The sequence below is a fragment of the Lolium rigidum genome, chromosome 7 (assembly GCF_022539505.1).
Source record: "Lolium rigidum isolate FL_2022 chromosome 7, APGP_CSIRO_Lrig_0.1, whole genome shotgun sequence".
Taxonomy (NCBI): Eukaryota; Viridiplantae; Streptophyta; class Magnoliopsida; order Poales; family Poaceae; genus Lolium; species Lolium rigidum.
This window is the reverse complement of record NC_061514.1, coordinates 361,771,385-361,784,273: the sequence shown is the minus strand read 5'-3', so window position 1 is coordinate 361,784,273 and position 12,889 is coordinate 361,771,385.

Genomic DNA, 12,889 nt, shown 5'->3' with positions numbered 1-12,889 from the left:
TCAACTTTGTGTGTACATATTAGCATGCAATGGCATCTCTTAAGTGTTCTAGTGCACTAATCTCCTAATTCAAAAATTCAAAGAAAATATACTAATTCAGCATGAAGGAAGTCTTGAAATTTTTCAAAAAAAGATGGCGACACTATGTCAACATTTTCCAGATCCAAATTCTATCGACAATTAAAAAACATAAATCCTACTATGAATAGTACCTACTTTATGGTATTGACTCTCTATCCTAATTTCGTATTATTCAGCCTATTTTCTGTTACAACTGGATTTGTCTTTTTATAAGAACATGGATAAATGATTGTTTCGTGCTGACTAGCTAGAGAAAAATGAGTACTCTATGAGGAAATGAAGTGGGCTCAAAGAGTCAAGGTAAAGCATGTGCAACAAAGTGGGAATAACACAAAGTACTTCCATTTGGTTACAAAGAAAACACCGTAGGAAAAAGATTTTCCAATTAGAACAAGAGGAAGAAATAATTGTGGGGGAAGACAATCTAAAGGTCTATATTTCTGTTGCCGACCAAAACCCACCGGCGGACAGCGACGGGCAACACGGAGAGCCGGGAGGCTCCCAGGACTGCTGGTGGGCCCTGGTCCCTCGGGCGACGGCCCGCAATGCTCCGGCACACGTCCTGGCTAATGCAAGGGCGTGCCACCTGACCTATACCTGGTCAGGAAGGTGATGGATTGCTTCAATTAGTTTCCTGCATGGCAGACACGTAAACATTAAATACGAGCCCGATCGGCTCTCAGGTTACCCTGTGAATCGGCTCAAAGAGCCGATTACCCCATGGTTCACGTTGGATTTACGATAACATGGGGATCCTGCTTTATCAATATAAAGTTAAATCAATCTACGACAGTCTAGGGTTTTCACCGCATAACCGGAACATCCTACGCGTAGTTGAGCCTGGCAGATACGAAAGATAATAGAAAACTAGTCCTAAAAAGGCCTAAAAACCAACACAAAATCGATTCCCGGAACAATCCCTCTAGGATCAGCAAACCATACCTTACGCACTACTGGATCGTTCAACCCGTTTGCAAGCCCTAACCATGCGGATATCAAACCAATCCTTGGAGAACAAGGAACAACTATAACAGATCAGATCTACTAAATAAAGAACAAGCAAGATGCTACCCTTACACCCAAGATAGGTGCAAAGACAGCTAGATATTGAAGGGCAGCGTAGCTAAGCAAGCATATCATAAGAGTATCGACGTCAGCCCCAAAACATCCACGATAAGGGTGTTGCTCGCCATCAAAAAGACTTCAGTACGAGCAACACCAACAACGAATAAACTGATACTTCCTAGATCGCAAGATGCGATCTAGGCAGCATGTTGCTTACCCGGAAGAAACCCTCGAAACAAGGGGTGGTGATGCGCCTAGATTGGTTTGTTGTGAACGTGATCGTCCTCCTTTCTCAATAACCCTAGGTACATATTTATAGTCCGTAGACTTTCTATCTTTGGAATAAACCTAGCTGTGTACGACTAAACTCTATCTCTTAATTCTAAATATAAAACGTAATCTACCATAATATACAGATACACGGGCAATCTAGCCCAAACTCTCGCACAAGGCCGATTCAGAGACACTTTATATGCATGTCCTCTAAGCCCATCTCAATCACGGCCCATCTTCTCGCTCTGGCTAAATTCTGGTGATAACACATGCCCCCCTGGTTTTGGCAATAATAATTCCAAAACCACTGCGTTTTCTTCATCGGGTTACGCGTTGCAGAGCAGAACCGCTTCAGTGTCTTTCCATCATGATGCCCTGTCTTCTCAACTTCTCCGGACTGCACGATTGACAGTTTTGGCACCGCGTCCTCGAAAACTGCCCAAGCATTGAATCATCTCCCACTACATCCCCTTTATTTAATCTCGCCCGAGCAGTTCGCCTCTTCATCCTCCTGTTCCGCATTAGCCATCGGAAAAAACCCTCCTCTGCACCATGGATTCCTCCTCCTCTGCCTCCTCGGGTCTCTCCTTCCAATCCTCCTCCTCCAGCGAGCCGACACCGGAGTACGACCTGATAGCGGCGTACGAGGCCCGCGCCCCAGAGTGGTGGGACGAGAGGGATTGGGACTTCACCGTCGAGTCAGAGGATGAGGAGTCCTTGACCGACGGGGAGGATAACCTCCAGTTCCTCGTGGACGGGGAGTGGGAGGAGGAGAGCGACGACGACGCCTTCTCCTGGGACGCGGGCCTCTCCTCCGACGAGGAGTATGAAGCGGAGGACGACACCTCCTCCGACGAGTACCCGCCGGTGAAGCGCTTCCGCGCCGGGTCGGAGGACGACGACGACGACGACGAAGACGAAGAAGAAGCCGCTGCCGACCGCTTCAGCAGCAGCGATGAAGACATCGCCGGCAGCAGCGCCGATAGCGGCGAGGACGGCGACGACGAGGGCAGCGACGGCCCCTAGATTAGGGACTACTAGAATAGGACTAGTAGTAGTACATTAGGCAGTAAATCCTCCTTTTGTGAGCAATCGGCTCTTCTTGTAAAAATCCCCTTTTAATCAATGAAGAGGGCTTCCATGTTTGATTTTCCGATTATCAAAATAGATCAATGCTAAAAGAGCCGATGGCAACGCATCGGTCTTTTACCAAAAACGCCAGCAAGGCCAGCCCCCAAATTCAAACGGTGACCTGATGCCTGCTTGTGACAGTTGTACCTCTAGAGTCGATGGCTGCGCATCGACTTTTTAGTTCTAAAGTCGATGTCAGTGCATCGGCTGTGCTTTGCATATTTAATTTTTTTTTTACTGGCCGATTTCATGCATCGGCCCCCATATTTCACTGTCCGTCATCCCACATACTTGGGAAATATTTCTTGAGATGCTGACCATTGACAGCCACTGGGAATTTCACACCGCTCAGCTCCTCGAGCATGTATGCGTTACCCTTTAAAACTTGGTCGACCCTGTACGGCCCATGCCAATTTGGAGACCATTTACCATACACTTTATCCTTAGCCCCCAATGGCAATACAGCTTCCCATACCAGATCACCAACGTGGAACTCCTTTGGTCTCACCTTCTTATTATATGCGCGAGCTACCTTGGCTTTGTTTTCTTTAATTTTCTCAAGCGACCAAAGTCTAAGTTCCGTTAGATCCTCAATGCTATCACTCATCAGGGCTGCATATTCTTCAGTTGTTAAGTCATTCTGAAACATAACACGTCTCGACCCAGCCGTGATTTCCCAGGGCAACACGGCTTCTTGTCCATAGACCAGATGGTATGGCGAGGTTTTTATCGCTCCATGACATGACATACGATAAGCCCACAAAGCCTCTGACAAAACCTCGTGCCAACGTCTAGGGTGCTCGTCGACTTTCCTCTTAATTAGCTTGATAAGGCTCTGGTTGGACGCTTCAGCTTGCCCATTTGCTTGAGCATAGTATGGGGACGATCGGATCAACTTAATTCCCATGTCCTCGCAGAACTCTCTAAACTCGCGAGAAATGAAAACCGAACCTCCATCGGTCGTGATAGTCTGGGGAATCCCGAATCTGTGGATGACATGTTCTTTCACAAAATTGATAACATCGGCCGATGCTACTGACTTCATAGGGACGGCCTCCACCCATTTAGTAAAATAATCTGTGATGGCCGAAATCCACACATGACCTTTGCTCGATGGAGGATTGATTTTGCCGATCATATCCATGCCCCAACCTCGAAATGGCCAAGGCTTGATGATGGGGTTCATTGCTGATGCGGGTACCATCTGAATTTTCCCAAACTTCGACATGCTTGACACCCTTTATAGTAATTAAAACAATCCTCAAGCATGGTGGGCCAATAAAACCCCGATCGCCTGATTAACCATTTCATCTTATGAGCCGATTGATGAGTTCCACAAGCGCCTTCGTGTACCTCGTGTAAGAGCCGATTTGACTCGGCTGGTCCCAGACATCTGAGAAGTAACCCTTCCAAAGTCATGTAGAACATGTCATCTCCAATAAGGACATACTTCATGGCCTTGTACCTTATCCGTTTAGGTGCCCCCGAGCCGAATCTTTCAAGTAATTGAAGATATCGGCTCTCCGATCATCCGGTTCCATGAGCTGTACCCGGACATCAGCTCCACCTGCTACGTCCTTGTAGCCTCGACGCCATCCGTGCGAGATCGTTCGCCTCGGTACTCTGCGACCTCGGGATCCCAGTTGAAGTTTATGTACCTAAATTGTGCCATCAGCTCACGGCATTGCATCCATAATGGGAAGAGCGACTCGCTCTCACATTTGTATTCTTCCGTGAGCTGGGAAATCACCAACTTTGAGTCTCCAAAAAGTTCCACTGCTTCTGCCCCGACTTCAATAAGCAACTCCATTCCCTTGCGTATTGCTTCATACTCAGCGACATTGTTGGTGCAAGGGGTAGATAGCCTGATGGAGAAGGAATAGGTTGCCCCCCTGATACGCCTCAAACGTATCTATAATTTCTTATGTTCCATGCTACTTTATTGATGATACCTACATGTTTTATAAACATTATATGTCATTATTATGCGTTTTCCGGAACTAACCTATTGACGAGACGCCGAAGTGCCAGTTGCTGTTTTCTGCTGTTTTTGGTTTCAGAAATCCTAGTAAGGAAATATTCTCGGAATCGGACGAAATCAATTCCCAGCACCTTATTTTTCCCGGAAGGTTCCAGTGCATCGAAGAAGTATCGGAGAGGAGCCAGGGGGGCCCCACACGCCAGGGCGGCGCGGCCAAGGGGTGGGGCGCGCCCCCCTAGTGTGTGGGCCCACCAGGCCCCCTCCGAGGCCGCCCTTCCGCCTACTTAAGGTCTCCGTCGCGAAAACCCTATCACGATTGACGAAAAAGCCACGGTACGAGAAACCTTCCAGAGCCGCCGCCATCGCGAAGCCAAGATCTGGGGGACAGGAGTCTCTGTTCCGGCACGCCGCCGGGACGGGGAAGTGCCCCCGGAAGGCATCTCCATCGACACCACCGCCATCTTCATCAACGCTGCTTGTCTCCCATGAGGAGGGAGTAGTTCTCCATCGAGGCTAAGGGCTGTACCGGTAGCTATGTGGTTAATCTCTCTCTTATGTACTTTAATACAATGATCTCATGAGCTGCCTTACATGATTGAGATTCATATGAGTTTTGTATCACTATTCATCTATGTGTTACTCTGGTGATGTTATTAAAGTAGTCTATTCCTCCTCCATGGTGTAATGGTGATAGTGTGTGCATCGTGTAGTACTTGGCGTAGGTTATGATTGTAATCTCTTGTAGATTATGAAGTTAATTATTGCTATGATAGTATTGATGTGATCTATTCCTGCTTCATAGTGTGATGGTGACAGTGTGCATGCTATGTTAGTACTTGGTGTAATTGCAATGATCTATCATGCACTCTAAGGTTATTTAAATATGAACATTGAATGTTGTGGAGCTTGTTAACTCCGGCATTGAGGTGCTCTTGTAGCCCTACGCAATTAGTGGTGTTCATCATCCAACAAGAGAGTGTAGAGTGGTTTTATTATGTGATCAAAGTTGAGAGTGTCCACTAGTGAAAGTATGATCCCTAGGCCTTGTTTCTAAGCATCAAAACTCCGTTTATTTACTGTTACAGTTGCATGTTTATTCGCTGCCATATTTTATTCAGATTGTTATTACCACTCATATACATCCATACTACTTGTATTTCACTATCTCTTCGCCGAACTAGTGCACCTATACATCCGACAAGTGTATTAGGTGTGTTGGGGACACAAGAGACTTCTTGTATCGTGATTGCGGGGTTGCTTGAGAGGGATATCTTTGACCTCTTCCTCCCCGAGTTCGATAAACCTTGGGTGATCCACTTAAGGGAAACTTGCTGCTTGTTCTACAAACCTCTCGCTCTTGGAGGCCCAACACTGTCTACAAGAATAGAAGCACCCGTAGACATCAAGCACTTTTCTGGCGCCGTTGCCGGGGAACTGAAGAAAAGTTACACCACAAAGATTTCTAACTCCCACGTCAACTACACGCCAACAATAACTTTTCTGGCGCCGTTGCCGGGGAGGAAAGGTAAAAGGCCCTCATACTACGGTCACAGGTAACTAAGTACTTTTCTGTTGCTGTTGTGTGTGTGCTCGAAGCTATTTCCTTTAGATCCTGCAATTGCATCTTTTCGTTTCTTGTTGTACACTAGTAAGGCATAATGGAAAACCTCTGTGAGCTTTTTGTACTATTTCCTGAGTCAAGACATGAATGGTTTAATGCGAAAATTAAAAAACCTATGGAACCTTATTTGCATGCTAGTAGCAATGATATTAGTATGAACGCTTTGAACACCATTGCTGCTAATGATATAGAAAATTCTAAGCTTGGGGAGGTCGGTTTTGATGAAAATGATCTCTTTAGCCCTCCGGGTATTGAGGAGAAAGTTTATGTTGATTATGATATGCCTCCCATATATGATGATTATAATGATAGTGGTCTTTTGGTTCCGCCTACTATGGAGGATAAAGTTTATTATGATGATATTATGCCTCCTATATTTGATGATGAGAATAATAATGATAGCTACCTTGTTGAATTTGCTCCCACTACAACTAGTAAAATTGATTATGCTTATGTGGAGAGTAATAACTTTATGCATGAGACTCATGATAAGAATGCTTTATGTGATAGTTATATTGTTGAGTTTGCTCATGATGCTACTGGATATTATTATGAGAGAGGAAAATATGGTTGTACAAATTTTCATGGTACTAAAACACCTCTCTTTTTGCTGAAAATCTTGAAGCTGCACTTGTTTTATCTTTCTATGCTTGTTGCATTATGCTTCATGAATTTGTTTATTTACAAGATTCCTATTCATAGGAAGCATGTTAGGCTTAAATTTGTTTTGAATTTGCTTCTTGATGCTCTCTTTTGCTTCAACTACTATTTCTTTGGAGTGCATCATTAAAACTGCTGAGCCCATCTTAATGGCTATAAAGAAAGCACTTCTTGGGAGATAACCCATGTGTTTATTTTACTTCTGCACTTTATTTTATATTTGAGTATTGGAAGTTGTTACTACTGTAGCAACCTCTCCTTATCTTTATTTTATTGCATTGTTGTGCCAAGTAAAGTCTTTGATAGTAAAGTCAATACTAGATTTGGATTACTGCGCAGAAACAGATTTCTTGCTGTCACGAATTTGAGTATGATTCTCTGTAGGTAACTCAGAAAAATCTGCCAATTTACGTGCGTGATCCTCAGATATGTACGCAACTTTCATTCAATTTGAGCAGTTTCATCTGAGCAAGTCTGGTGCCTCTTTAAAATTCGTCTTTACGGACTGTTCTGTTTTGACAGATTCTGCCTTTTATTTCGCATTGCCTCTTTTCTTTGTGTTGGATGGATTTCTTTGTTCCATTACCTTCCAGTAGCTTTGTGCAATGTCCAGAAGTGTTAAAAATGATTGTGTCACCTTTGAAGATGTGAATTTTTGATTATGCACTAACCCTCTAATGAGTTTGTTTCGAGTTTGGTGTGGAGGAAGTTTTCAAGGGTCAAGAGAGGGGGATGATACAATATGATCAAGAAGAGTGAAAAGTCAAAGCTTTGGGATACCCCCGTGGTTCATCCCTGCATATTTTAAGAAGACTCAAGCGTCTAAGCTTGGGGATGCCCAAGGCATCCCTTCTTCATCGACAACTTATCAGGTTCCTCTAGTGAAACTATATTTTTATTCCGTCACATCTTATGTGCTTTACTTGGAGCGTCTGTTTGTTTTTTTGTTTTTGTTTGAATAAATCGGATCCTAGCATTCTTTGTTTGGGCGAGAGACACGCTCCGCTGTTTCGTATGAACACATGTGTTCTTAGCTTTATCTTTAATGTTCATTGCGAAAGTTGAACTATTTCATTAATTGTTATATGGTTGGAAACAGAAAATGTTGCATGTGGTAATTGGTATAATGTCTTGAATAATTTGATACTTGGCAATTGTTGTGCTCATATAGATCATGTTTAAGCTCTTGCATCATGTACTTTGCACTTATTAATGAAGAACTACATAGAGCTTGTTAAAATCGGGTTTGCATGATTAGTTTCTCTAGAGTCTAGATATTTTCTGGTTGAGGTGTTTGAACAACAAGGAGACAATGTAAAGTCTTATAATAGTTACAATATGTTCCTATGTGAGCTTTGCTGCACCTTTTATACTTGAGTTTGCTTCAAACAACCTTGCTAGCCTAGCCTTGTATTGAGAGGAATTCTTCTCGTGCATCCAAATCCTTGAGCAAATAACCATGCCATTTGTGTCCACCATACCTACCTACTACATGGTATTTCTCCGCCATTCCAAAGTAAATTACTTGAGTGCTACCTTTAAAATTTCTATTCTTTACCTTTGCAATATATAGCTCATGCGATAAAATAGCTTAAAAACTATCGTGGTGAAGAATATGTACTTATGTGTCTTATTTCTTAATAAGTTGCTTGTTGAGCGGTAACCATGTTTTACGGGGACGCCATCAACTCTTTTACCTTTGTTGAATATCATGTGAGTTTCTATGCATGTTCGTCTTGTACGAAGTAAGGGCGGTTTTCACAATCAAATGGTTTGAGTATGCATACTGTTAGAGAAGAACATTGGGCCGCTAACTAAAGCCATGATTCATGGTGGAAGTTTCGGTGTGGACAACTAATCCTCAATCTTTTATGAGAATAATAAGCTGTTGTTGAATGCTTATGCATTAAAGAGGAGTCCATTATCTGTTGTCTATGTTGTCCCGGTATGGATGTCTAAGTTGAGAATAATCAAAAGCGAGAAATCCAATGCGAGCTTTCTCCTTAGACCTTTGTACAGGCGGCATAGAGGTACCCCTTTGTGACACTTGGTTGAAACATATGCTATGCAATGATAATCGGTGTTAATCCAAGCTAATTAGAACAAGGTGCGAGCACTATTAGTATACTATGCATGAGGCTTGCAACTTATAAGATGTCTTATACATAACTCATATGCTTTATTACTACCGTTGACAAAATTGTTTCTTGTTTTCAAAATGAAAAGCTCTAACACAAATATAGTAATCAATGCTTCCCTCTGCGAAGGGCCTATCTTTTACTTTATTGTTGAGTCAGTTTACCTACTTCTTTCTATCTTAGAAGCAAACACTTGTATCAACTGTGTGCATTGATTCTTACATGTTTACTTATTGCACTTGTTATATTGCTTTATGTTGACAACTATCCATGAGATATATATGTTGAAGTTGAAAGCAATTGCTGAAACTTATATCTTCCTTTGTGTTGCTTCAATGCTTTTACTAAGAATTTATTGCTTTATGAGTAACTCTTATGCAAGTCTTATTGATGCTTGTCTTGAAAGTATTATTCATGAAAAGTCTTTGCTATATGATTCATTTGTTTACTCATTATCTTCATCATTGCTTTGAATCGATGCATTCATCTCATATGCTTACAATAGTATGATCAAGATTATGATAGCATGTCACTTCAGAAATTATCTTTGTTATCGTTTACCTACTCGAGGGCGAGTAGGAACTAAGCTTGGGTATGCTTGATACGTCTCAAACGTATCTATAATTTCTTATGTTCCATGCTACTTTTATGATGATACTCACATGTTTTATACACATTATATGTCATATTTATGCGTTTTCCGGAACTAACCTATTGACGAGATACCGAGGGCCGATTCTTGTTTTCTGCTGTTTTTGGTTTCAGAAATCCTAGTAAGGAAATATTCTCGGAATCGGACGAAATCAACGCCCGACATCCTATTTTTCCACGAAGCTTCCAGAACACCCGAGAGCCACCAGAGGGGAGCCCTGGTGGGCCCAGATGATAGGGCGGCGCGGCCAGGCTAGGGCCCGCGCCCCCCTATTGTGTCACCACCCCTTCAGCCCTCCAACTCCGCCTCTTCGCCTATTTAAGCCTCCTCGACCTAAAACCTCGATACGGAAAAGCCACGGTACGAGAAATCTTCCAGAGCCGCCGCCATCGTGAAGCCAAGATCTGGGGGACAGGAGTCTCTGTTCCGGCACGCCGCCGGGACGGGGAAGTGCCCCGGAAGGCTCCTCCATCGACACCACCGCCATCTTCATCACCGCTGCTGTCTCCCATGAGGAGGGAGTAGTTCTCCATCGAGGCTAAGGGCTGTACCGGTAGCTATGTGGTTAATCTCTCTCCTATGTACTTCAATACAATGATCTCATGAGCTGCCTTACATGATTGAGATTCATATGAGTTTTGTATCACTATTCATCTATGTGTTACTCTAGTGATGTTATTAAAGTATTCTATTCCTCCTCCACGGTGTAATGGTGACAGTGTGTGCATCGTGTAGTACTTGGCGTAGGTTATGATTGTAATCTGTTGTAGATTATGAAGTTAATTATTGCTATGATAGTATTGATGTGATCTATTCCTCCTTCATAGTGTGATGGTGACAGTGTGCATGATATGTTAGTACTTGGTGTAATTGCAATGATCTATCATGCACTCTAAGGTTATTTAAATATGAACATTGAATGTTGTGGAGCTTGTTAACTCCGACATTGAGGTGCTCTTGTAGCCCTACGCAATTAGTGGTGTTCATCATCCAACAAAAGAGTGTAGAGTGGTTTTATTATGTGATCAATGTTGAGAGTGTCCACTAGTGAAAGTATGATCCCTAGGCCTTGTTTCCAAACATCGAATCTCCGTTTATTTACTGTTTTGTTGCATGTTTACTCGCTGCCATATTTTATTCAGATTGCTATTACCACTCATATCCATCCATATTACTTGTATTTCACCATCTCTTCGCCGAACTAGTGCACCTATACATCTGACAAGTGTATTAGGTGTGTTGGGGACACAAGAGACTTCTTGTATCGTGATTACAGGGTTGCTTGAGAGGGATATCTTTGACCTCTTCCTCCCTGAGTTCGATAAACCTTGGGTGATCCACTTAAGGGAAACTTGCTGCTGTTCTACAAACCTCTGCTCTTGGAGGCCCAACACTGTCTACAAGAATAGAAGCACCCGTAGACATCAAGCACTTTTCTGGCGCCGTTGCCGGGGATGTTAGTTAGTTTACCTATTCTTTCTATCTTAGAAGCAAACACTTGTATCAACTGTGTGCATTGATTCTTACATGTTTACCTATTGCACTTGTTATATTGCTTTATGTTGACAACTATCCATGAGATATACATGTTACAAGTTGAAAGCAATTGCTGAAACTTAATCATCCTATGTGTTGCTTCAATGCCTCTACTTTGAATCTATTGCTTTATGAGTAACTCTTATGCAAGTCTTATTGATGCTTGTCTTGAAAGTACTATTCATGAAAAGTCTTTGCTATATGATTCAATTGTTTAGTCATTATCTTTACCATTGCTTTGAATCGCTGCATTCATTACATATGCTTTACAATTGTATTGATCAAGATTATGATAGCATGTCACTTAAGAAATTATCTTTGTTATCGTTTACCTACTCGAGGGCGAGTAGGAACTAAGCTTGGGGATGCTTGATACGCCTCAAACGTATCTATAATTTCTTATGTTCCATGCTACTTTATTGATGATACCTACATGTTTTATACACATTATATGTCATTATTATGCGTTTTCCGGAACTAACCTATTGACGAGATGCCGAAGTGCCAGTTGTTGTTTTCTGCTGTTTTTGGTTTCAGAAATCCTAGTAAGGAAATATTCTCGGAATCGGACGAAATCAATTCCCAGCACCTTATTTTTCCCGGAAGGTTCCAGTGCATCGAAGAAGTATCGGAGAGGAGCCAGGGGGCCCCACACGCCAGGGCGGTGCAGCCAAGGGGTGGGGCGCGCCCCCCTAGTGTGTGGGCCCACCAGGCCCCCTCCGAGGCCGCCCTTCCGCCTACTTAAGGTCTCCGTCGCGAAAACCCTATCACGATTGATGAAAAAGCCACGGTACGAGAAACCTTCCAGAGCTGCTGCCATCGCGAAGCCAAGATCTGGGGGACATGAGTCTCTGTTCCGGCACGCCGCCGGGACGGGGAAGTGCCCCCGGAAGGCATCTCCATCGACACCACCGCCATCTTCATCAACGCTGCTGTCTCCCATGAGGAGGGAGTAGTTCTCCATCGAGGCTAAGGGCTGTACCGGTAGCTATGTGGTTAATCTCTCTCTTATGTACTTCAATACAATGATCTCATGAGCTGCCTTACATGATTGAGATTCATATGAGTTTTGTATCACTATTCATCTATGTGTTACTCTGGTGATGTTATTAAAGTAGTCTATTCCTCCTCCATGGTGTAATGGTGACAGTGTGTGCATCGTGTAGTACTTGGCGTAGGTTATGATTGTAATCTCTTGTAGATTATGAAGTTAATTATTGCTATGATAGTATTGATGTGATCTATTCCTCCTTCATAGTATGATGGTGACAGTGTGCATGATATGTTAGTACTTGGTGTAATTGCAATGATCTATCATGCACTCTAAGGTTATTTAAATATGATCATTGAATGTTGTGGAGCTTGTTAACTCCGACATTGAGGTGCTCTTGTAGCCCTACGCAATTAGTGGTGTTCATCATCCAACAAGAGAGTGTAGAGTGGTTTTATTATGTGATCAAAGTTGAGAGTGTCCACTAGTGAAAGTATGATCCCTAGGCCTTGTTTCTAAGCATCGAAACTCCGTTTATTTACTGTTCTGTTGCATGTTTATTCGCTGCCATATTTTATTCAGATTGTTATTACCACTCATATACATCCATACTACTTGTATTTTACTATCTCTTCGCCGAACTAGTGCACCTATACATCTGACAAGTGTATAAGCTGTGTTGGGGACACAAGAGACTTCTTGTATCGTGATTGCAGGGTTGCTTGAGAGGGATATCTTTGACCTCTTCCTCCCTGAGTTC